The sequence below is a fragment of the Salvia splendens genome, chromosome 11 (genome assembly GCF_004379255.2).
Source record: "Salvia splendens isolate huo1 chromosome 11, SspV2, whole genome shotgun sequence".
In the NCBI taxonomy this organism is placed as follows: Eukaryota; Viridiplantae; Streptophyta; class Magnoliopsida; order Lamiales; family Lamiaceae; genus Salvia; species Salvia splendens.
This window is the reverse complement of record NC_056042.1, coordinates 33,168,782-33,181,983: the sequence shown is the minus strand read 5'-3', so window position 1 is coordinate 33,181,983 and position 13,202 is coordinate 33,168,782.

Sequence of the window (13,202 nt, the reverse complement as noted above, 5' to 3'; positions counted from 1 at the left end):
AAATAATGCAAAATGGGGGAGGAAATGGCATTATATAATAGTAGTGTAATGAAACACACCAAATCAAAATTAACAATGGGTTATAAACAATCCATTGTGATTGTGGTGGCTCTTGACTCCTCTTGTCTACGCCCAATCACTGCCGTATGACTTCGGCTTTGTTACCGGCAGAATCTGCTGCGCATCCAGCGGAAACTGCCCCCCCACCCTCGGTCTCGGATCAGTAGGAATTCCGGGAGTGAGGGTGACCCTAAACTGCACAACTTTGTCGGACAGTGTGGTGACGGTCGCCCAAGGCGTGACCGGGCCCACTGGAGCTCTTAGCATCCCTTTCAATAATGTAATAAGCCCTATCGTGTTAGACCCTCTCATCAACGGACCCATGCGATGTGCTGTTGTCGTTACACTTCCTCTCAATTCCACAGTCTGCCCCATCCTCAGAACCGCCAACGGCGTCCTTGTTGGCATTCCCACACGCAGGGACGGAGCCAGGAAGTCTACATAGGTGGGGCAAAAATATACATAGAGATATGTTAATACATTAAGAAGGGGCAAAAATAAGGAAATTTAAAAAAATTTAAAATTAACTATTAAAAATAGCATACATGAATTTTTTTAGGTGGGGCAATTGCCCCTTGTGAATGCCATATAGATCCGTCCCTGCCCACACGTGTCAACGCCTTCTTAATGCCGGTGCCCGGTCTCGCCACGAATCTAACTGTTCCGTTCTTTATCAAAGTCACCTAATTAAGTGGTGTGATCGATGGTACTAAATAAGCATGCTTATATGCATGCATATAATTTATAGTTTGTTTTGATGCTTCATTTTGAACAAGTTAAGCCGTTTAATAATCATGATCAAGATATTTACCATTATGTATTTTGATTTACCGTTCAACTCCACCAATATTCGGCGCATGCAATTAACACGCATTAACTTATTTTCATATGCGTGACATATGCAACACTAAACGTATAAAGTCATTGTAATTACAATGAAATTAATCGTCTCCACACGAAGTTCGTTGCCAAATGCTTTATTTATCCAGTAAGAAGATACATCAACATTGTTCTTCATGATCAAATGACCGTTAATAATTAGTTATGAGTTATGACAATATTTAAGAGTTCTCTATTCTATTTATACTCTCTCACGAAAACACACACTGCCACACACATACAATTTTTTTATTGATAAATAACTTTAAATTTAAAGGTCGCACCACGGGCGGAGGAAGTATTGAGTTAAGAAAATAGGATCATGTACAACCAATTCAACAATCCTGGGTAATGTAAATGACAAGTAGTATTCTAGCCAAACTCCGTTGACATTAACTAACCATGCTTTTATGCTTGCATATTATTGTACTTTGTTTTGATGCTTCATTTTGTGAACAATAAGTCGTGTAATAAATCATGGAGAAGTTATTATATTCATTTATACTACTACTATTTGTATCTGCACTTTTATTTACCAAGTATTAGCATTTAGCAACGCATTTGTGGACCGAGGAAGTATCATTTAAATAAATTGGCAAATTTGCATGTGCATTAAGTAGAATGGATAAATTAAACTATAACAACGGGGAGGAATATGGGTAGGTGTGCACAAGGGTCAGGAACCGCCGGTTCCAGTTCATGAACCGGCGGTTCAAGGTTCAAGAAATCCTTGAACCTGAACCGGCCCGCCTAGCTCCCGGCCGTTCCGGTTCCGGTTCAAAAAACCGGCGGTTCAAAACCGCCGGTTCCGGGCCGGTTCCATTTTTAATCAAATTACATTACACTTTTCAAGTTTGTTTATGTATAAAATGTGAGTAAATAAAATTGAAAAAAATACGACTAAAGTTGCAATTTTATTGAAATTGCATGTTTACAAATTACAAGTTACAAGTTACAACAATTACAAATTGAAAACATATGGTGGTCTTGAAGTCTTAAACAAAATTTAAATACAAATAAGACTACTAGTGAATAACTAATTACAAATGACAAGAACGACGTTGAAGTTCTTAAACGTATAAGTGTACTATGTATATACTCTTAACCGGCGAAGAAGATCTTTCTACATAATTAAATTAAGGACACCTTTAGCAATTCAACTTTAAATGTTGAGTTTCGTCTAACAATCAACAATTATAGTAGAATTGTCAAAAATTTCCCTCACTTAGCCGTATAGAGAAATATACTTCATCGACTAGAGTATATACAAATACAATTATGTAATTGTATTTGCATATTTTTAAAGTAGGAATTAATGGGAAAAAAAAAGAAATAAAAGAAAACCGCCGGTTTACCCCGCAAACCGGCTCCCGAACCGGCGGTTTACCCCGCAAACCGCCGGTTCCAACGGCTATCCTAAACCCCTACGTGAACCCTAAGAACCCCTAACCTACGAAACACTATTTAACCCTTTGAACCGGCGGTTCGAACCGTCGAACTGCCGGTTCACGGTTCAATATATTTCCGAACCTGAACCGGCCCTTACGACCCTTGAAACCGCCAGACGGTTCAAACCGCCGGTTCCGATTCATGAACCGGCGGGCCCGAACCGGCGGTTAACCGCCGGGCCGGGTCGGTTTGTGCATGCCTAAATATGGGGTGCTCGATGTCTTGAACATACTTCATTTGTCCCAAGTTAGTTGTGTCGGATTCCAATTCGAACTATCTCATGTTAGTTTACTTATTTCCTTTTTACGTCAAAAACTTTATTTTGTATCTTATTTTGTTTTCTCTATCTCTTTCCAACTTTATTATTTCTCTTACTTTGTTCCCTCTTCTACTTTATTATTCCATCTTCTACTTTATTATTTTTTCTACTTTATTCTCTGTCCATTTAATCTGTAAATATCAATATCTTAAATGTTGTGCCAAAAAAAAAATCTCAACTCAGTACGAATTGGAAATGAGGAAGTATATATATATCTACAATAGCATGAAAATGAGAAAGTATATATATATTTACAATAGCATGAATATGCCTGAGTAACATTCAATGATTAAAATACCTGCATAAAATATAGTGCAGGAATATTCTAAGGAGCAACAAGACTTATAAAAGAATTATTGGAATCAATATGGCAGTGTTTAATCCATAAATAAAGTAGGCTTTTAGCACTACTATTTATAATAACATCTTTAGTTATTACGTTCGACAAACTGCAGTAATTGCTAAAATTAAATGCTATATTATTTAATACAGTATTTTTTTTTTCAATCTTGACCTTACTTAAAGCTTAACTATTTCCACATATTTGTTTTCGAATCACTTCTTAAAGGCTTCAAATTAATTGGACTTTAAAATATTTAATAATTGTTTCCAACTTTTCGCCATTTTCCAATGTGGTATTAGTTTGCAACCCAGCAAGGACTTGATGCACTTGTCATTTTAGGCCTCATTGTATGTGTTTTATAAAAGAAATTCATTTTATATACTCCATCAATATACACTATTTCCTTTTTAGTCCGTCTCACAATAATATGCACTTTTAAATTTTGGGAACTTTTTCCTCTCTAATGAGGTAGAACTCATTCTCCACTAATAATATTTTAATAACTTTCTATTTCTGCTTTTCTCTTACTTTATCAATTATGCATTAAAACTCGTATTCAACCAAGAGAGTATATTTTAAACTCAAAGGTGCTTTAGATTTTATGTGTTGGTTATTATGTAATTCCTCGGAAATTCAAATAAAGCAAATATAAGAAAATCGAGACTTTTTAGAGTAGGAGAACATCTGGGACAAAAATGTACTGAAATTAAATAGTTTCGGGTTGAGAAATTTCCCAATTTAGCTTCTTTTAGGAAAATAAGAGTAGGTATTACTGTTTACAAAAACCAAACTAATTATATAATTAGAAATTAATTATAAATATTTACAATACTATTATTTTAAGTGAGTTAAATTAATGGACTGGAAATATTTTGGGGATGAAATAATGATGTAAACAAATAAGGCCTTAATTGTAGCCCAATTAGAAAAAAAAATTAGAATTCATCATTGGACTAAATATATATTTTTCGTGACAAAATAAATAATGCCATGAAAACGTCGACATTTCAATTATTTACATAATAAAGATTAAACAGTGACCCAGTTGACAATACTAGGATTGAATTTAAAGTTATTAGATGCATGGTGACATATAAGTGTTACGTATATTAATGTGTGACGACATATATGGTCTAATAAACGACGCATTTATAGCTTAAGAAACTAAAACAATAAAATATACTAAAATAAAACAAAATATGTACATAAGGATAATTGAAAATTCCAGTAACTTCGCAATTTGCCATTCAAATTTAAAAATAAGCGTGACAAACCACAAATATAATATTGAACGTGATAAAATAATTTTCGTGGAAAATCTCAAACTACACTATTGTTCGTGATATTAATTAAATTTTATCATTCACTAAATTTTATATATTTATTTATAACTACTTATGTAGGAGTACTATAAGATTTATAATGTTTTTTTATGATATACTATGATTAATTACATTTTAAAATATACTAAATTCAAGACTGTATGTATTGTATTCTTAGGAGCTGCAGAGAAATAATAGATTGAATTTGGCAATACGTATTGCATAAATGAAGCACTACTGTAGGCAATAACTTCTTTTGGTAATAAGTTTGACAAAATGCAGTTGATACAAGTTGAAATGCTAAAATTAAATTCTAATGGAGAAATTTACAATGTTAACTTAATTGAAGCTTACAACTATTTACAGATACTGGAGTAAGAATAATACCAAAGAATTAATTTGTAAATATGAATAACTGTAGTAGGAGTATTCAATAATGACTTTCAAATTCAATAATACTTACAAAATTGATTAATAAATAGCACTATAAATAGTAGTGTATTCCTGTAGATTGAAACACAGAAAATCAAAACAAAAAAGAAACATACATAGATTTGCTCCTAAAAAAAGAAACCAAGTAGCAATGGGTTACAATCAAATTGTGGTGGCTCTCCTCCTCCTGGCCACGGCGACTCCTCTTGCCTACGGCCAACTCCCGAGCGTGCCATCCCTACTCCCGAATTCGCTCAACCTACTCAATGCAATCAACGTCACCGGTAGAATCTGCTGCACACCCACTGGAAACTGCGCCAATGGGTTGGTAGGGATCCCGGGAGTTGCGGTGAACCTGAACTGCACCACTCCGACGGGGTCAGTGGTGACGCTCGCCGAGGGCATCACCGGCCTTCATGGAACCTTTGCCCTCCGTGTGAACAATATACTTAGATTGTTAGACGTACAATTCGGCATAACAACCGGACTCCTACCACAATGTAGGGTCGTTGCTAGCCTTCCTCTCCATTCCACAGTCTGCCCAATCCTCAACACGACAACCGGCACACTTACCAGCGCTATCACTCTCGTGAGCGTCTACTTAAACACGGTGCTCGGTTTCGTTGGGAATCTCATTGCGTCGGTGTTTACCGTCGTGATCGTTACTACTTAAGGAGTGGTAAATTAAATCTACTACGCACGAGATAATAATAATTAAAATGTAGAAATCTAACCATGCTTATATGCATGCATATTATTGTACTTTGTTTTGATGCTTCATTTTGTGAACAATATTAATTATAGGAGTGCTACTATTTGTATGTGCGTTTTTATTTACCGTACCGTTCAACAGCCTAAGCAAGTTGTGTAATCATTTCTTTTCTCGCTAAACTGGGAATATTTAATTCTCTACAAAAAATCTTAAAGACTTTAAAGTTTAAGAAGAGCTGCCCTCTCAATCAAGACTGCTGGTTAAGTTTGAACACGAGTTTTAAGAAATATATAAAAGAAAATGTGCAGAAAAAATGTTGGATATTTTTATATATTAGTTTTATACTTCTTTCGTCAGTAAAATTAGTTTTATTTGTAGATGACATGTGTTTTAATGAGAAATTGGTAAAGTAAGAGAGACTAGGAGAAAATATTAATTTAAGTGATGATTAATGGACTGAAAATATTGTCTGTAAGTAGTTGCTGCTGGTCGAATATTATTTTGGGGAATAAATAATGATGTAAATATAAGGCCTAAATTGAAGCCTAACTAGAAAACAAAATTAGAATTCATCATTTGACTAAATAGATTTTTTCATGGTGAAATAATGAATTAATGATTCAATGCACATATGTGTATAGATCACTTTGATATGTGTAAACCTATATAGTATGTGTGTTTTTGGTTGAGCTCTCTTTTTCTGTTGGGCCTTATCTGAAATTAGCAAATGGAAATTGGGTACATATTTTATTCTTGCTTCTAGAAATCTTAGAATTTGTGAGTGAACTTGCCATATTTATCTATTTCTTTTAAAACTAATTAATTAGAAAATAATTGTAAATAATCAAAATATTAATTTAAGTGAGTTTGGTGCTGGCAATTTTTTATTGGACACGAAGTAAACCCGACACGAACACGCACATTTATGATTTGGGTCCTTATAGGGTCGACCCAATAAGAACCCGAAGATAACGGGGTGGGTCGGGTTTGAGTTATCCGTTAATTAAAAAACAACTATTTTAATTATATTTGCATCCTCTCGATTCCACAGTCTACCCCATTCTCTACTCCGTCAATGGCACCCTTATCGGCATTCCCATTCTTCAGATTGCAGTCGGAAACGCGGTCATCGGTCCCATTTATTATTTTGTTGTGCACTAGTTTAAGATCGTGAGCATTGGTGAATAAAACTCTTCTCCATTTGTGCACGAGGGCAAACGATAAGAACAAGCAATATTAGTAGAAAATAAATACGTTTGGTGTAATTTTAAATCGAAAATGTCATGAATAAGAAAATAAATTACAAAATAAAGCGTCAATGTGCCCAATTATTTGAAATCTATATCAAAAGTTATAAATTGAAATTCCAAATAGTTATAAGATCGAGCACATTCACCACTGTGAGTGCACACATTACACACACATATAATTTATTCAAATTCAATTTTATATCAATTAGCCATTTAACCAAACAAAAAATTTAGAATTCAATTATAATTAAGCTTCTAGAAAATTTTATTCCAATTCAATCATAATTATGTGTACCTAACAAAACTTTAGTTTCTTCAAAAAATATAAATAAGGGTGTCCGTCGTTTATATTTGAGATCATCCAACAACATGTAATGGTGAAGGTTATAAGGAAAGTTATGAATAAAATAATCTGTTTGGGACCTTGGATCTTCTTTTAAAAAATAGAAAGCCATTAGCTACTTGGATCAAAGCAACTCACCTAAATAGGGCCTTGCTAAAGCGTGTTCACTAGGTATAGTTGGTATGCCATAGCGCAATCGTTTTTGTCTCCAATCGAAGACGACGCTTCTGTCGTCTTCGCCGCTAGCAACAGTATGGAATTCGACTTATCCACTACTGGAGCTGTGTGCTCGGCATCTTCGTCATATATATATCCACAACACCAGCATACAATGTACTACTACATGTATGCTGGTCGTCTAGAGCTGAATATATTCTTGGTAAAACATACATATAAGAAATACTACTACATATTTGTATTCTAAGGAGTTGTAGGACTTTTGAAAGAAGTAAAGGATTCAATTTGGCATGCCTATTGCGTAAATATAGTAGTACTACTGTTGCTATTAACTTCCTTTTGTTTTTACGTTTGACAAAATGCACTTGATACAAGTTGAAATGCTAAAATTAAATGTTACCTCTCTTTGTTCGTGACATTTCTTTTTAGCACAAAGATTAAGAATTATGTTTTGAGTGAACGGTGAATAAAGTAAGAGATTAGATTATTTTCTTCAAAAATAGAAATAGTTGAAACTCCCCATAAAAGCAATAACTCTATTAACATGGAAGGAAGGGAATATAACATTAGGCTGACTTGTAGCTTAGAATTATTTGCATACTGAAGTACTGTAAAAGATAACAAAGCATCCATTCATTATTTTCATATATGATATAATTGCACTATTCAATAATGAACATACGACTTTCAAATTCTAACACTTAAAATATGTTTGTTCATATAATTCTATCTCTAGATGAGTTATCTAGTCTACCAAACATGCACTTCAATGTATATAATGTTCGGGGAGGAATTAAATCAAAATAGAAATGGGTTTAAGCAATCCCGACCTTGAATGGTGGGACTTACCTAAAATGGAATAAAGTAAAAGGACTTTACAAGTTTACAACACGGGCAACAAAAAAATGGCAAAATGAGATTATAATCATGAACGGAGAGCTGTTAAGGCGTGTAATAAATCTTGGAGAATAGTACTCCCTCCATCCTGCTATAGTTGAAGCGCTTCTTTTCAACACGGATATTAAGAGAAAAAAATGTTTATTGTGTTGAATGGAGGGAGAGAAAAGTGAGAGGATGAAAAGTAGAGAGAAAAATGTAAGAAGGATAATGTAGTAGGTAAGGAAATGTGAGTTAATTATTGTCATATACTTTCTTCTTTGGTGCCTCGACTCCATTGATGATCGTGCACCGCGCCTCCTTTGATGGCTGCTTTCTTCTTCGACCATAAAGCTATCCCCTATCGTTGGACCTTTCAAGGCTTTCCTCTTCTCATCGCCAAAGTCCTTAGCAAGGAATTTTGTGTATTCTTCTTCACCACAAAAACTTGTCCGTCTAGTCATCACAGCCACAAAAACTTGTCTAGCCACGCCACAGCCACAAACTTAATGTATTTGACATTTTGTATTGACATTTTTAATATAAAGTGTTGGTAGATAGTTAGTAGTGTATTTGATTACATCCCTATGATTAATTGTAGTACTCCTCCGTCCCACTAAAGATGACACACTTTGCTTTTAGTTTGTCCTAAATAAAATGACACATTTATATTTTTAGATACTTTCTCTCTCCAATTATTACATTCAACCACTTTTTCCCTTTCCCTTTAAACACATTAACCATCAATTTCTAAAATCATGTGTCGACAAAAAAATGTGTCATCTTAACCTGGACGGAGGGAGTAGTATTTAATATTCCATCGGTTCTATAAAAGATGCCACACTTATGGGATGACATGAGATTTTAGATGGTTATTTTTATGTGTTAACTGAAGAGAGAATATATTTTTTGTAACAATATGAGACAGGGTAGATTAGAAACCTCTGGTAAAATGCCCGCCCGTCACCCAGCGGATAAAGTACTCCCTTCATTCCCTCATAGTTGAGGCAAAACTTTTTGGCACGGAGTTTAAGAAGGAATGTTGAGTGTGTTAAATAAATAGATAAAAAAAGTAAGAAAGAGAACAAATTAGAGAGAATAAAGTAAAAAGTGAATAAAATAGATAGAATAAAGTACGAAAGAGAAAGAGTTACTATATATGGAAATGACTCAACTATGAGAGAACTTCCCGAAATAGAAAAATGACTCAACCATAAGAGAACGGAGTGGGTATATTACATAGTCCTGAGATTGACAACTTACCCATTCGGCAACGTTCCCAAAATGGGTACTATTTTTCATAAATGGAAATTTGACAAACTAACAAGGAATTAAAGTGAGAAATGTTATGGACAGACGGAGTGCGACTTTCAAATTCAACTCTAAATAATGCTCTTTCAAATTCAACTCTAAATAATGCAAATAAGGGGAGCAAATACCACTATAAATAGTAGTGCATTCGCATAGATTGAATCACAACAAATCAAAAGAAAAATAAAGATTTGGTCATAGCAAAGAAATAGGTAGCAATGGGTTACAATGAATCCCCGGCCTTGATTGTGGTGGCTCTCCTCCTCTTTTCTCCTCTTGCCTACGGCCAAGTGCTGAATAATGGCGTTATCAACGGACAATTCTGCTGCACAGCCAACGGAAACTGCCCCCCTGGGTCGGAAGGGATCCCGGGGGTGAAGTTGGGCCTAAACTGCTCCACTCTCTTGTCTGGGGTGGGGACGGTCATCAACGGCGTCACCGGCCTCAATGGAGCTATTAACCTCACTTTGCCATTTTTAAGTACCCAGTTAGGCCCGCTCATTAATGGATTCGCACCATGTATCATTTTCGTTGATCTTCCTCTTAATTCCACGGTCTGCCCCATCCTCAGCACCACCACCGGCACACTTATCAGCACTATCTCTCTTGTGACAACCTTTGTTAACGGGCTGCTCGGTCTCACTGGGGTTTTCTCAGTGGGTGTGTTTCAAATCGTGAACAATGTTTAAGGCCGTGGTAATATACTACATAGCATGATAAAAATGAACATCTAAACAAGCACTAACCATGCTATGCATGCATATTATTGTGTACTTTGTTTTGATGCTTCATTTTGTAATAAATAAGGAAAAATATTAGTAGTATTTTTAAATTATAAAGTTTATTGTGAAATATAAATATAATTATGAATAATATATATTTTTAAATTATAAAATATAAATAATATTTTAAAAACTCAAATTATCTATTTTTATTGATATTGAAAGTCAGGTATACCGCAAAAGTACGGAATACTGAACTTCGGTAAGGTATACCAAATTTACTGTAAGGTAGTATATGATATGGTGGTTTTGATGCACTTTTTATTAACACTAAATAATCCTGCAAGTATACATGGTATATATAGTATAGGTAAAGGTCACTACCGGATATCGAACACATGGAAAATAGACACAAATTGTCTACCTTCTACAAAGCTTCTTCTATTATTTGGAGAAAACAAAGGTTAGAGATTTCTGAAAGTAAAAAACTTGTAAAAGTAGAATTAAACAACTTATGCAGATAAAACACAGAGGAAAAACAAATGAGATAAGGGAATTCCAGGGATGTGCTTTCACAGTTATGGTTATACACATTCCAACTACAACACCCTAGCACAATTCATACTTCAGTAGGACGAGTCACATAAGCACAAGCGTATATTACATACACTAGGGACGTCAATCCTAGATTTGTAACTCCCTAAAGCTCCTAAGACCCTTGAAAAGTCCTCACTCTCAATTAACAGTTCCGTTTTAAAGGAAGCTAATAGTAGTGTCAACTAAGCTCTTCTAAAAAAGAAACAAAAGTAGCAATGGGTTACAATCAAATTGTGGTGGCGGCTCAGCACGACAACCGGCACACTTACCAGCGCTATCACTCTCGTGAGCATCGTCTTAAACACGGTGCTCGGTCTCGTTGGGAATGTCATTGCGTCGCTGTTTACCGTCGTGATCGTTACTACTTAAGGAGTGGTAAATTAAATCTACTACGCACGAGATAATAATAATTAAAAATGTAGAAATCTAAGCAAGGCACTAACTGATGGAGTACGTACTAAACAAGCCCAACAGCAGTAAAGCCCATCAGCCTAAAGCCCAAGAAAGAGTATCAGTTCGGCATGACTAAAGAGTATCAGAGTTCAGTTCGGCACGACCAAAGAGTTCGGCCCCAGCCTACAGCTCGGTAAAAGCCAACCAATCAAACTCTGCTCTCAGGTCGGCATCAAGCTCTACTCTCAGATCGGCAAAAGCTGCTCGGCAATAATTCAGCAGTTCGGTCTCAGTATTCGACCGAACTAGGAGATAGTGGACTCATGCAGGATTTCCACCTCCACTACACCCACGATCTATTTAGTGGTGTCAAGCAGTCATTAACTCATGCAGGATAGTGGACCCATGCAAGATCGCCACGATCTCCACGACATCCACTACCTAGTAAATGGTGCTGCATGCCACGATCTTGGTTCAGTGTATAAATAGAACCTAGATCAGATAGATAGGGTTAGACTCTCTCGCTTTCTAGAGATCAAATACAAAATAGCAAGTCTGTATTGTAAGCTGTAAGAAAACAGATCAAGCAATACAACTCTGCCCTCATTTCTTCCCGTGGACGTAGATTTACCTCAGTAAATCGAACCACGTAAAATCTCTGTGTCGTGATCTGCATCTTCCTGCATTCATCACCATCAAAAATTCGCGGATTCATCACTGGCGCCGTCTGTGGGAAACAGAGAACCAAATTTGTGATAAAGCGAATTTTTGACCCTTTTTCCACCCCAAAAAAAATGCATACCAGATCACATACTACCCGTAATACCGTTCGTGATAACCGTGAGGAAGCTAGTCCAGCTCGCAGGTCTGAAAAACGGCCTCGGGAGACATCTACCTCCGGTTCTCACGAAGAAGGAACAAGCCACTCCAGGAGTCATCGCACCGAGTCTTCCCAGCAGCCCGATTTAAATGAAGCTGTCAAGCTGTTCTTGGCCGAGAAGCAGGAGGAGTTCTTAACCTTCCTGCAGAAGAGCCAACAGCCGGAGAAGACAACGGCGGATTCTCCCTCCTCATCCAGACATGAAAGTCACTACCGCAGTAGTGACGTGTCTTCCAGGAGAAAGAATCCTCAACCCCGACATGTTCCTGTTCCTCCTCGGTACCGGAACCACAGGAGAACTCCATCTCCTCCGTACCGAAGAAATATCGGGTTCGCCATGTACGGAGCATTAAAGACTCCGTTCTCGGACGATATCACCCGAACTCCTTTGCCGCGGAACTACCGGACACCGTCAATGACTTATGACGGGCTAGTGGATCCTCATGACTTCTTGGGACGCTATCAGTATAATATGGCGAACCAGGGTCTCAATGAGGTCCATATGTGCAAGCTGTTCCCCGAGCTGCTCATCGGGAACGCCAGAAGGTGGTTCGACAGCCTTCCTCAAGGCAGCATTAGATCCTACCGAGATCTAATGGATGCTTTCCACAGGAGGTTCTTTCAGAAAGCGGAAGCCCGGATCACTTCGGCTCAGCTGCTTTCTATACGTCAAGGTCGCGACGAAAAGATCAGCGACTTCATGACGAGATTCCACAAGGAATGCCTACAAGTAGATGATCTCAACGATCTACTTGTCATTTCGGCATTCCAAAATGGAATCCTGCCCGGAGCTCTCTACAGAAAGCTCGTGGAGTGCGGTCCGCAAACAGCTCAAGAAATGTGGGACATTGCGGACCAGTTTTCCCGTGCGGATGAGGCAGACCGTCGAAAACGGTCTTTAGACAGCTCATCCCGAGAAGAGAAAAAGAAGCCCGATCAAAGCGGCCAGGTGCTTCCTCGCCGAACTCCTTTTGAAAGAATTCAAAGGGCACCGGTACAAGGCAGATTGGGACCACGTCTCAATCCTGAGAAGCCGCCCGCTCAGTTCGTACCATTGAACAAGTCAAGAGCGGAAATTTTCGAACTGCATTCCGATATGTTCGAAAAGCCAAGGCGGATGACGAAATCGGCCGCGCG